Consider the following 13,412-nt stretch of genomic DNA (forward strand, 5'->3'; position numbering starts at 1 on the left):
GCATTCTGGTGCTGATTCTTGAGCAGGACTTTAGTAGACCTACGGTTCTTACCCGGTTTCTGGTGGCCGACATTCTAGTCAGTCCTTGCTTTTGAGTCGACAGTTTCAGGTTAGGAGTACTATGGCTGGTATTCGCTACACCATACTCAACAATAGTGGATTCCAAGCTGGAAACCACTAGTTCGTCTGCCACGTTGCTTCGAGCAGTACTCAACCCATCGCTCTAGTGTGTCTATACGGTCGAAAATCGGATTGTATGAGAGGTGTATAAGGTGGTGTCGTTATACGAGTACCACGCCATCGAGATAGTGATCCGAGTCTATATTGACTCCTGACATTCATCAAGTCTGAGAGATGGCGTCCGATTAATATGTGGTTAATTTGGTTGAAAGTGGTCCGCCACTACTTGTATGATATCCTCTAACCTGGAAGACTAGTTAGTACAATTTGCCCCATTTTTAGGCGCGGGAGGCTTCGTCTTCAGCTTTTCTTTAAAAGAGAACTCCTAGCGATCACCACGTGGAGGTAGAGATAGAGTTTGGTATTAGGGCTGTTGCGTATAGTAGGCGTTTCCCAGGTTTTATGTCCCATCGAGGGTACCAATCCATTTTTCGCCCTGAGATTTTTACTATCCTTTCACCGTCAGTGAAAGGTTTGATGGTAACGAAGCTGAAGCATAGTTTTACTGAAAGAGAAAGAAAATAACAAAGAGACTGTTCGATGCTCTATACTCCGGAAAATAGTGAACAGGAGACACACAAATCCTCATTTGGTAGAATTTAACGAAGGAACAAATTCGCACACTTCTGTGAGAGAAATTTATGCAATGCAAAATTCATTACGATCCGTTGGGGTCTATCCTATAAATGGCTCGCAATCAAGGTTAACAACATCAAAATTTAGAGACGCAAGTTAATTTTAGAGGTGAAAGGTATCATTTACTTACGGATTCACTATCGGAGTACATATTGCTCCCTATCATGTTCGTATAATGTCTTGAGGGGCAATAAATGCAAGTAAAAATAACGAATTTGGATGGCTTTAACTTTATTAATTACAGTTGGGTTTCGATCAAACTTTCCAAAATTATACCGGCTACTTTGACTTATATTGTTATAACCAATTTGGATTTCTAGGATAAACTTGAAGGGGATCTTAGATCGTTTAGCGGGTATAGGGATGCGATGTGCATATTTTCGGACCTAGACATTGCGAGTATCAATCCATCCAGTATCTATCAATTTGATTTTTTCAGGAATCTTTTTTTGAACAGGTTTTGGGAGTGAAACATGCTTCTACTTTTCAATTGATATTCAAAGTTTAGATCCTAAAAATGCTAATTGAACCATTTCATTTGATATTCCAGATGATGAATGATTTTGAAACAAAAAATCTCTCCAATCCTTCCAATGTAGAGAGGGAAGTTTACCTAAAAACTCAACACATATTTTAACTGAATTTGGTGACATATCTTTAGTCGTTTTCGAGCGAGTTGGATGTGATAAATAAGCTGAATTTAATAAAGTGTTGGTTTGCACCAAACTTTAATAAACGACATGACTAACAATTTAATTAAGTAAAATATGGGATTCTGTTAAATTATATTTATAAAAATATGCACCACATCGGTCTGAACATTTCTTTATTCTGTCCGAAAACCGAATGACCAACGAATTGTCCGCTCAGCATGTTTTCAATTTTTACACCGTAAATCGTAAATCTTCAACTCAGTTGATTGTCTATCATCAAGATTACATTATTAATTGACTGATTTGCAAAAAATTCGCAAAATAGCGGTTTTAAATGCAATAAAAATATTTCTCTTCTTAGATAAATAGATAAATACTTCCTCCAAGAGCCAAGAAACCATTCAAGCATTCCTCATGGCTTCTATGGTTTCGTGCTTACCTCAAGCGATGGTAACTCACTCGATTTAACATTTAAACACGATCATCATAAAAGACTTTGTAATTAGTTTTTCCGCCCATAATTTCAAAGACATAGTGTTTTTCGATCAAAATTAAATGAGCCAATCCATGGGTGAGTGAAATAGCCAGAAAGAGGGTTCAGTAATTGACTTTCCCCGCTGTAAAGCCATCGTAAAATACACAAGGTTTTCGCACGCTGAGAAAGCATGCAGTCCCTGTGATACCAACCTGACGCTGAACAACAATAAAATTTAATAATTCTATTCAAATTTCAGATGGAAGATGAATCCATGTGTACGTATTTACGTATTCATGTATGTACCAAGATCGCGAGCCGCTAACTCCGACACGCAAAACAGCATTGTCAGCGCTTGACTAACTTTCCTCGTTGGCGTTATTAAGCGAGAAAGACTTTCGCTTTTGTTTTGTTCTCAGACAATTCAATTTTCGATGATCATCATAAAAATGAGTTGTAGGAGAAAAAAATGTAGTTAAAGACCATGCACGGAGGAGGTAGAAATGCAAAGATTAAGATGGCCCGTCGTTAGTCATTTCGCACAATTGACGTTCTGGTGATTGATTGTTACCTCGCTTGGATCTGATCTGACCCTCGAAATGCCTGGAAAGCATTTATTTTGTCGTTGGTTATGTAGTTGATGCGACAATATTCCTAAAATTAGCTGGGCTGAGCGATGGCTATCTGGTAATTGGCATTGTGAGACTTTCATTTGAAAAATATTACTTTTATCGAAACGGCGATCGACGGAGGAAGATACTTGGTACTCACTGAAATTGTTGGGTGGATGTCTATGGTTTCACTCCTTAATTTTAAATTATGCTCCGAAGTGAGGTCTCAGTAGAAAACTCCATCAATTGGTATATCTAATTTCAAACGGAGGTAGATTGGTTCGAAATATGTACTTCGTGGAATAGCTTTACTACTATTTAAGCCGGTTTTCCGTCTATGACCGTCCTTATGGGGTATGTGGTTTTCAATAAGGCTTTTTTTAAAAGGTGCCCAATGTGGGCAAAAAGGGGACTCAATTCGAATTATATTTGTTACTCCGAATTCGAATCTCAGGTTGTCATGGATGTATATGTACGTCTTCGTGCTTGTCCTATTGCTGGGCTTATAATGAAACTAAAGAATAGCTTCATTGGAAAAGAAATGCGAGGTGAAAAGAGATTTTGGAGTACCCTATGCTCCGGAGAAGACTGAACAGAAAACATAAAAACAACTGACACCTTTTCGTCCTACTTTTCTAAAAGAAACCAGGAAATTATATTCATTTCTTTCCTCGGCGGCTTTGCTGTCCAAATTAGTAGTTTCAATTTATTGTTGTTCTTTATTTCGTTTAAATCATAGTCCATATCTCGCCTACCCGAGTCTGCAAGGACTCACTTGAAGTAGCTCTTGCCACGAACCCTTACCGGAAGTTATCTGATACCATGGGAATCAGGAAGGTCCTCTTGATCCAAGAGAATTCCTGGAGGATGTGCCCTCGGCCGGGTTATTTGCCGGTTGGCCCCCTTGTAGGAGTTTCATGGTCGTTGTGGTTGTGCTCATATCGCGGGCAGAGCTCTTAGTAGGCTCAAGCGTGGAGCTACGCGGTAGAATTCGGGCGCCGTGCTTCTTAGTTGCGGCAGAGATGTTAGATAAGCGTCACAACCTCTGTAATGAATGCTGAGCCTGAACCTGCAGGGCTATGATTCTGGTCTCCAAGTCAATCCGTGTCCGAAGAGGACCGTGAAATTATGCCTAAATGGCAGGCACTCACGTTAAATCCCCAGAGGTTTCGTATCCACTGATACGAATGCTGAACCTGCACTCATTATAAACCAGTACCGCTGTGTCAGTCATGGCGAAGCTCTGATTATGCCCGTACGGCAGGTGCTCACGTTTAACCATTAGGACCTTCAGTCTATTTCCGAAGCAAACCAACCTATACCTCCCAGCTGGTAGCTTTGAATAAGCCTAGTGATGAATTATCGTGAGGGGGGATGATAATAACGACGATCCGGCCTGATTTGGCAAAATATTTGGAATATGTTACATATAAACTGGCAAGTGTGGCATTATGCTACCTTCCTTCACCAGAGTGACATCTCGCGGAAACGGCTTTCATATTACAGCTGCCACCATTGTGATAATGATCTTGGCAAAGCTTTCAGACTGTTGAGTTGTTAGTGCAGGCTCAGTTGAGATAGACTCCTGATTAGTGATTGATTCCGGCTCTAAATACAATCTTCCTTGAGGATTGGTGTCCACCCACGCATGACCTCTCAACTCGCATAAACTATCACGGGAATCATTTAGGGCGAATGTGCTTTCTAGCGAAAAGAGAGCTTGCAGCTGGGACCTATAATTCAATGACAATGCTATTAGCCGAAACTCTTAAAAGGAGCAGGAATATACCCACGGTTTCCCTTTCTGGCAGCTCAAATGGTAGATTCTTCTATAAATCCTTTTGCAAGAAGCGCGAAACTACGGCAGTCATCAACGGAAAACGAAGAAAGACCCACTGTCCCAGGCGGGGCAACTAATAGTGAGAAGGGAAGGGCACCGTGAAGTGGAACAGTTCTGGCGGCCAAAAAGAGAGACCCCAACGAGTTCGTGGTCGGAAAAAAGGACAAATGAAAAGATGCCAAGTTCCGAGCTGCGTCACAATCTCTTATCGGGAAAAAAATTAGCGACAGGTACAAACGCAAGCTATGTTACCGGAAAGGAAGGACCACATTCAATAGATCATGCTAGAGGACGAAGAAAGGCTCCCCAAGAGGAGCGGGGTGATGTTACGGATCTACCATTGTCCAGCGACATCTCTAGGGATGTATACAATAAGGTATATGGAACTTATTACACCCAAACGAAACTCCTGAAAAACCGCCCAGGAGGAGTTGAGGAACAGCAAACATACGAGAGGTGGAGGAAGCGATAAAAAGGGATTACTACTGTCAACTCCAGAGAACATTGACCATTGTCACCATCTCTGAGAGCCAACTTCTTGATTACATATCATATTACACATAGTTTGCAAGATAAGGTTAAAGGCAGTTAGTTCCAAGTCGCGGGGTTTGACAAAGGGCAGGGGTTTGACAAAGGGCAGGGGTTTGACAAAAGGCAAGGCAGAAGCACTTTGTGTTTCAAGTGTGGTGAGCCTTGGCTTAGAGCGAATACTTGTGCATCGGAAAATTGTTGTTTTCTTTGCGGTATGCAGAAAGAAGATGTGGTTTAGGCCTTCAAACAAGAGTTGAAAATACTGAGAAGTCCAGTACGATGATCAACATCCTACGAGCAAATATGCATAGAAATTCAATTGTTTGCTGCTTGATGGGGCTAATGGTGCAAGAAAGAAAAGACGACTTGATGCTCCCCACTGAGCTAAAAAGGGACCGTGGTATGCCGATATATCTGCATTGCTGTCATCTGGGTAAGAAATACGGTCAATATGCGAATGCGAGACTATAGCCGATGAGCTGGTTTCGTTTGGGTTCGTCGTGCTGAAGTGCCTTTTTTCAGAACTTACCTTACACCAAACTAAACTGTGTTTGCTTCTCGGGATAAGCTCGGCTCCTTAGAGGGCGAGATTCAAAACACAGGGAGTAGTTGTAAGGGGCATATCTGAACAAGTGTGTCGAGGAAAGCAAATTTTGGAGATGGCCACCAAGACAGGACTTATTGTAATAAATATAAATAGCACCCTGACATGCCGACGCTCTGGTTGCGATGGTACTGTTCCTGACGTGATGTTTGCTATGCGAACTCTGTAACGTCACCGCTACAACGATGGAGGGTGCTAGATGATTTCATGGCCAGTGATGACATATTCCTTTTTGGAAAGCCTCATATGATAGTCAGCTACGATTCGTGATGCCTGATGAATCGTATCTGGATAATGTGCGGATAATGTGCAGTACTGTTTGCCGCTCGTACGGTTGAACACGTTCAGTGCACACTGGAGATGGTGATGCGGCGAGTCAACAAATGAAATACTAGGCGTGGATTCTCCGGAGTTCTAGAAAAACTAAAGCAGTCCTTCTTATTCAAGTTGGTAAAGCTATGGTCTTGCCTCAAACCGGTGGTGACAGACACGAAGAGCAGCGAGCAGATTCGCCACACCGCAGACAACTCTGCAGCTAGAATGCAGTACACTGTACTGTACTACGTGAGTCGTCGTTTGCTGATAAATGTGGTTCATTCCGTTCTTCTTAACCGTTCCGAGGTATGGACTGACGTCCTCAGTAAAGAGATGTGCGGCACATACCTCGCGCAAGTACAATGGCGAGGGGCTTTGGGAGTTTCGTCTTTCTATTGTTCTGTCTCGGAGCCAGCTGCAATGTATTGATGAGCAAAGGTCTATATGCCCAGAAAAGGTGAGGGAAATAAGGAACCTGTCACTTGTAAAGAGGTAGCCCGTACTCTCAATGCATGGCAGTAGTAGGAAGGAGAATTGAGGGCTAGATGAACCGTGCATCTCATCAAAGACGATGAAAGGACAGTGAAATTGACTATTACCTAACTCAGCCGCTCATTGGACAAGGGCATTTTCAGTCTTACTTACATATAATCGAGAAATCAGAAGGTGGGAGCTCCATTGCTTGTCGACCTAAGGATAGGGTGTCTCCGGGCATGATAATTCAGGCCATGCTGCAGAGTGAGGATACGTGAAGGTTACAATGAAGGCATTTTTAAAGCGATGAAGAGGAAGATAGATACGATAGCCTGATAGCTAAGGCTCCCTGAATCATAAGATTGTGCTGGCAGAGATAATGTGCCAAACAGTTCCGTGTTAGCGACCTAGACGGAACGGGGGTGTTTTAACCGGTAGTCTGTCAGAGACAGGAGTCTGATACATTGTACGTGAATGAATTTCACCTCCCTTTCCCAATGATAAACAGGGTCGGGCTAGATTAAAAATGATAAGGGAAGGTTCTTTCACCCGGCCGAAAAACATGTAAGTGACTTCGTAAATAAGTGATTGCTTACAATGGGAGCGGGAAGAACTCTGCATTTGCAAAGATGCTTTTCTTATAATAGGTGATATTGTGATCTTATTCGGGAACCTGAGTTCCAGTTTTTTTTATTATGTCATGCTTGAACAAGTAATTGTACAGCTTGATTTGAATTATGGTGAAAGGGTTGAAAAGACCTGCTGCCCTGGCTGTCTTTGGCACCATATTGTCTGGTACTAGCTGAATGGCGAGGTGTTTCGAACCAAGTTCGACACATTACGATTAACAGTAGCGGGGACTTTTAGATGTTGCTGACATCTAAAAGTCAGAGCGTATTGTGCAAGTAAGTTATATCAATAAACATCGGACTGTATTGGCCACGTCCTGAAAGGTCAGCTTAAGACCAGGGACTGTACGAGGATGTGAGATGATGTGAAACTAAATGATTGCTGTGAGTGGGTACGATGTGCTTCTACTTTGTGATACATTCTTTTGCCGAGTGTTATGCGGGTTGTCTGGGACGTTTCCAGGGGGGATCACAAGATCTGTCTGACTGCAGAATCATGGAGGCAGACTGATGAATGGAAGGTATTGGAAAGAAAACTCTATTAAATGCTGCGAGTGATGGCGGGCATAACGCGCTCAACCTCTGAAAGCGTGCGAATTTCCGGGAAGTTCAACATAGTGTGCGCCTTGATAAAAGGGAATTTGTTATTACGTTTACGTTCGTACTCGAGGAGGGCGATCAAACCCGAGTCTGCAAGGGACTCATCTGAAGTGGCTTTGCCACGAAGCTTCACCGGAGGTTATCTGGTACCATGGGAACCGGGATGGCCCTCTGAGAGCATATGCTCCAGGACAATTCCTGGAGGATGTGTTCTCGGCCCGGTTATTTGCGGTTGGCCCCCTAGTGGGAGTTTCATGGTGGTTGTGGTTATGCCTACATCGCGGGCAGAGCTCCTCGGAGCTCGAGCATGGAGTTGCGCTGTACAACTCGGGTGCCGTACTCCTTTGTTGCGGCAGAGGTGTTAGATAGGCCTCGCATCCACTGGTATGAATGCTGAGCCTACACTCAGTATAAACCAGGACCGCTGTGCTTGCATGGCGGGGTTCTGATTGTGGTCCCAAAATCAATCCGTGTCCGAAGAGGACCGTGGGATTATGCCTTCACTGCAGGTACCCACGTAAACCCCCCCCCCCCTTCCTACGCCATGCAGTGGAAGCCACTCTCTTCTAAGATGGCCAGCGAGTAGGCCCTGCCATGACATTTGGCTCAGTACAGTAGAGAAGATGTCCTAGCGTTTCGGAAAGGCATAGGGAGTGCTGAAGCTTATTTCGGCGAACAGTGGTGGTTAGTGGACGGTTGATGCACTATGCCTTTTTCAGGAGTAAACATTTTCGCACATTACTTCAGGAACCTGTTATCCATATTTCCAGAGATTCAGAGACGGTGAAATCCCCGCAAGTTGACTACCAGTGTTTCACCGATTCAGGATTGCCACGAAGGCCGACAGCATAGCAGCAAACCATAGCTTGAACTCCGTCATATTCAACCAACCAGTACTGTTGATATCATTGAGTATTTCGATTGTAACGTCAAGTTCACCGGCCAAGAAGTTCTCGGTAGATGCCACTCGACTCAATCTGGGAGGCATTTCTTTCGACTGCTTAGATTGCTGGATATTCCAATCACCTCACTAATCTGCAATATCTATGAGGTCGACACCGAACGCAGTTTTGTAGCAGAAGTCAATACGACATGTGATCCTCGAATGGGGAACTAAGCCTGTGTTCCGCAAAGTTCGGCTAGTATGTTGCAACATCAGCAAATACCACCAAACTTAGGTGCCTCCAGCGTTTCATTATCATTAGCCCTGTTGATTTCTCTCAACCAGCTGCACCAATTGTTGCTGCCTGGAAGCACAGTGGCAAGACGCCGTGTCTACTCAACAGGCTTTAACGATTCGAGCCTTGTCAATATTCGCTTTCAACTTCTGAATTGATTTTTGTGACATTGTTTTACAAAAAAGTCTTCAGTAAGCTCGACTTTTCGGATGCTTTCTTCCAGCACGAGCTCGATAACTACGCAAAGAGACTGTTCATCATTATGTCCTCTTTGCTGCCAAATCGGTTACAACTGGGAGTGAAGACTACTCCAAGCAGCTTCTAACAGTTGATGGACACCATGCTTTTTAGGCTAGACGGCACTTTAGCCTACATCGATGGTGACCAGCTACTTATGAAAGATGTCAAGCTTGCTTGACAGAAGGAGCAAAAGCAAGTAAGTCAAGTTCAGAAAGATGCTAAAGTCCGAATTGGTTTTCGCATATTACGTCCAAAAAAAAAAAAAAAATTGTGATTGCAGTGCATGCTTCCAACTGCGGAGTCAGCGCGATTTTGAACACAAATTCCAGGACAGTACTCTCCGTCCGATCATGCACGCAGCAACTTCGCTCGACAGCGCCCAGCGAGGACCCCCTTAGGCTCAAAAAATTTCATAAGTACATTTACAGCAGACCTTTCATCAAAAACTGGTATCGCCGTCTACACAGCAAAGTGGTTGCAACGATTTGCTCTTACACTTCTCGTTTACGACTTCAGAATTCGCTACGTGATACTGAAAACTCTCAGTATGTGGACATCATTTCCCCCCCTCCCCTGATTATTCATGCCAGCCATGACGAAGCTTCGTCATGTTTTGTCATAGATATGGCAAACCTGCCATCCGTGAAATTCGCCAAGATATTCAGCAAGTATTAAGCGGTAGCTTCGCATCTCAACAGGCCATTCGACGGCTGCCCAAAAAGGAACCAAATTAGCGATCTTTTCTTTCCTCTTACATACCCTCAACGAGCTTTGAGAGAGTGAACCTTCCGCTTATCCTTTCATACCCTTCTTTACCCCTGTTTGAGGCTCAACAACTTTTTAGGGGGCATTGGTCTCCGCAATTTTTAACGGGGTTAGACAGGTGAACCTTTCTTTCCTATTCTCTATTCCCTGTCTCCCTAAAGGGGCAGGGTTGACAAATTAAACTTACCATGATGATATAAAAAAACCCACTTTCAGGAACCATAGCTTTTTAAGGTGGGATGACTACCACGAGTTTTCATCGGTTGCTGCGTCTTGATTTTCCATGTCCTCACAGTGATTCACGGCTTGACCGTTGTCGGTGTTATTTACTTCCGGGGAGTAAAGTGGGACAACGACCGGCTCGGATGGACCTTCGGAGAAGTCAAAATGGTGAATAAGCTCATTTTATGTGTGACGAGTTTTGAGCTAGTTGGCGTCAATAAGCGCATAGTTGGCAGAATTTTTCCCGATTGGTTGGGGGTCTGGGTGCTAGTCAAATTGCTGACATTTCGGGAAAAATTTTACACGCTTATATCTCCATTAATATGGAGAATTTCGAGAATAGGAGCTTAATTCGTGATCTACTAGGGAGGGTCTGAGATTCAGAATGGTATATGGGTTCGGGGGTCTGGGTTCCCGAGGAGCTTAATGACGGTCATCCCGGCACATCACGTATGCAGTTATTTTGGCCGCAATCGAGTCTATTAGCAGGGCATCGCTTGCGACAGCTGCGAGAACTGTGCAATTGTCGAGAAGTCTCCTCTATATACAGTGTGAGCCCGGCCCCAACAAGCAGCCATTGGAGACGGCTTTCTGGTACCCTTTCAGCCGAAGGCACCACAAAGCGAAGACATTTGAGTTTGTGAGGGACTTGCGGGACCCCACAGGATATGCCCAATTGTAGTCGTCGGCAATGACGCAGTGTTCGCATGGTTGGAGTTCCATGAATACTGTGAGCGCCATAAAATGTTCAGCTGAGCGGTTCGTTGACTTCCTGAAGACGGGACTCAAGAAAGCGAAAGGAAACATGAATCGGAAATTTATCGAATTCCTTTGATGCTACCGCAGTACCCAGTTATATGCGCTTGGCATGAATCCCCGTATGAGCTCTTGACGAATCGGAAAATGATGACTCGTCTCGACCATATCATGCCACCTCGACTTTTAATCCTATCAATGAGCAACCATCAATCAACTGAGATGTTTGCCTGGATACCCATGAAAGTGATCTATCGATGTAATGAAGTAAACTACATTATTAAGCTCGATAACATCTCATATAAAGTCAAAGTCTACGCCAACTAAAACTCGTCATAAGCTCATTTTGTATAAGCTTATTGACTCTTTTGACTTCCTCGAAGCTCCATCCGAGCTGGTCATTGTTCCGCTGGAAGTAAATAACATCGACGACGGTCAACCCGTGAATCAAGGACATGGAAGATGATGTAGGTCAAGAAGCCACAACCGATGAAATCGTTGCGTGGCGGTCATCCCCCCTCAAGTTATGATCCCTCAAAGTGTTTTTTTATATTATCATGGTAAAGTTCCAATTTAACCGTACCCCGTTAGGGAGAGAGGGAATTGATAATAGGAAGGTAAGGTCCCTCTCTCTAACCTCGTTAAAAAATTCTGGATGCCATCGTCCTTTAAAAAGTTGTGGAGACTATTTTCATGTCAAGGCGGTAGGGTAGGGAACAGGGGTAAAGAAGGGTATGAAAGGAGAAACGGGAGGTCCACTCTGGGGCTCGGGTGGTCAACTCGCTTTAAAAAGTTGTGGGGATGGAAATGGGGTGTATTTTGATACGATGGTAAAGTTTGATTGATTAGCCCCGCCCGGAAGGAGTAAAGAGGGTAACAAGAAATAGGTATCACCTTTCTACCTCTCTCTCTTCATTAATAAATTTTTTGGTAAGGCAACCATCATTGCGATGTTGAAAGGCGGTTACAGAAGGGGCTTCCACCTTGCTCTTCCACCTCCCCCATCCCCTGCCTCCATTTCGGGGCGCCATAACCTTTCAATGGAGATGACCATCACAATTCTTCAACGATGTTAAAAGGACGGACTTTCTTCTTTTCCACACGTACCCTCTTTATACCCTTCCTTTCTTAGGGTGACGTTGACGAATCAAAATTTTATCATGGGGTATTTTGATATTATAGCCCCTATTTGAAGTGCCATAACTTGTTAAGGGGAGATAACTGCCCTTCTCTCGGACAGTCGGACTGTCAGCAAGCGGTATTACTTCCCAAGACTTTATGCCTGAAATACAGTTGACAGTTTTTAATGAAGTTAATGAATCCATTGGCTACTCGGTGTTGCTTAAACTTCACACTGAGCTGACAAGACAATAAGATGGAAAACAACAAACCATTTCTGAGCTCCTCATCTGCTCCAACCTATGTAAACCAAATCAAACTTTTTCAATTAACGCCATCTGCAACAATAATGGGCCCATTTGAATTTTACATTGTAATCTTCCTATAAAAGCGGCGTAATATTCGGAACCAGCGAAAATCCACAGTTTGCGTAAGCCCAGTGGGATACCGAAACAATAAAAACACAAGCCCATGTTCGCATAATAGCTCTATCGTGCCTCGGTGGATTCAGTGAAATGAAACAAAGTTCAATAATAAGTATGTTTGCTCCTCATCTCATTTGTTATATTGTTCATATTTCCTTCTGAAATTTTAGTGATTTTTTCCGCCATCTTCCACGCGGCCGCCACTTAGGCAGTGCACAAAGACAATTATCTAGTCATCTCACGGAGAAAGTCATTAGGAGGGCGATAGGAAAGGTAAATGAACTTTTATCAGACAAGTTTCCATACTATATTATGCAATTGGTGGTGTGAGTCCATGTTGGCTGCAACCACGCAATTGATTTCAGTCTTGCTTATGAGAAATTGCCGTGGTAATGCACACAAATGCGTTTGCTCTGAAGATACTTTGGACGTTCCTAAAGAACCTAAAGGTGAGGGTTAGCGGAATGCTTGTTACCACCGAATAGTAAGTGATTGCTGAGATAGCTTCCAGGCAAGAAACTCCGCAGAGATCAGAGGGCAACGAAAATGTTATTGTAAACCAAATTTGGTGAAACTTCATCTGGAATGAATGCATGTAGGTGGCTGCCATGAAATCTTTATGAGAATCGTTTAAAATAAATAAAATTTTAATAGTTGCACTAATGAGTCCATTTTATGAATATATTTCGGGAGCAAATAACTAATACTTTACATATGCATCGCACATCAACAATTTACGGATTCTCTCTTTCCCAATTGAATTAAATTTACATTTTGTTCACCTACTATGAATGCAATTGGAAGCCTAAATTGGTTCTTCTGAGGTTACTAGTCACCCTTTTAGGGCATACTGCATTTACCACATTTACGTGCCATCGTTGTTTTTTCAATATCTTTTCCACTGCTTGCAAGCTTTTCTGAGAAGCCTACATTCCTTGTCGACTGTTCTGGAAGATGTGATTCTAGGATTATCCATCTACAGACACTTAAACCACCCCACTTTCTCCTTCTTCCTTCTTCGCGGGACAGACGCAAAGCATTACTTCGTGGAGTAGACTGCGCTTTAAGCAACTAAACTTTCCGTTCTTCGCGTCCTCCTTGCGCGCTTCGCTTTTCCAAGCTCCTCCTGTATACTTTTGATTGTGGAGTTCACCGTACG

The sequence above is a fragment of the Hermetia illucens genome, chromosome 2 (assembly GCF_905115235.1).
Source record: "Hermetia illucens chromosome 2, iHerIll2.2.curated.20191125, whole genome shotgun sequence".
Lineage (NCBI taxonomy): Eukaryota > Metazoa > Arthropoda > Insecta > Diptera > Stratiomyidae > Hermetia > Hermetia illucens.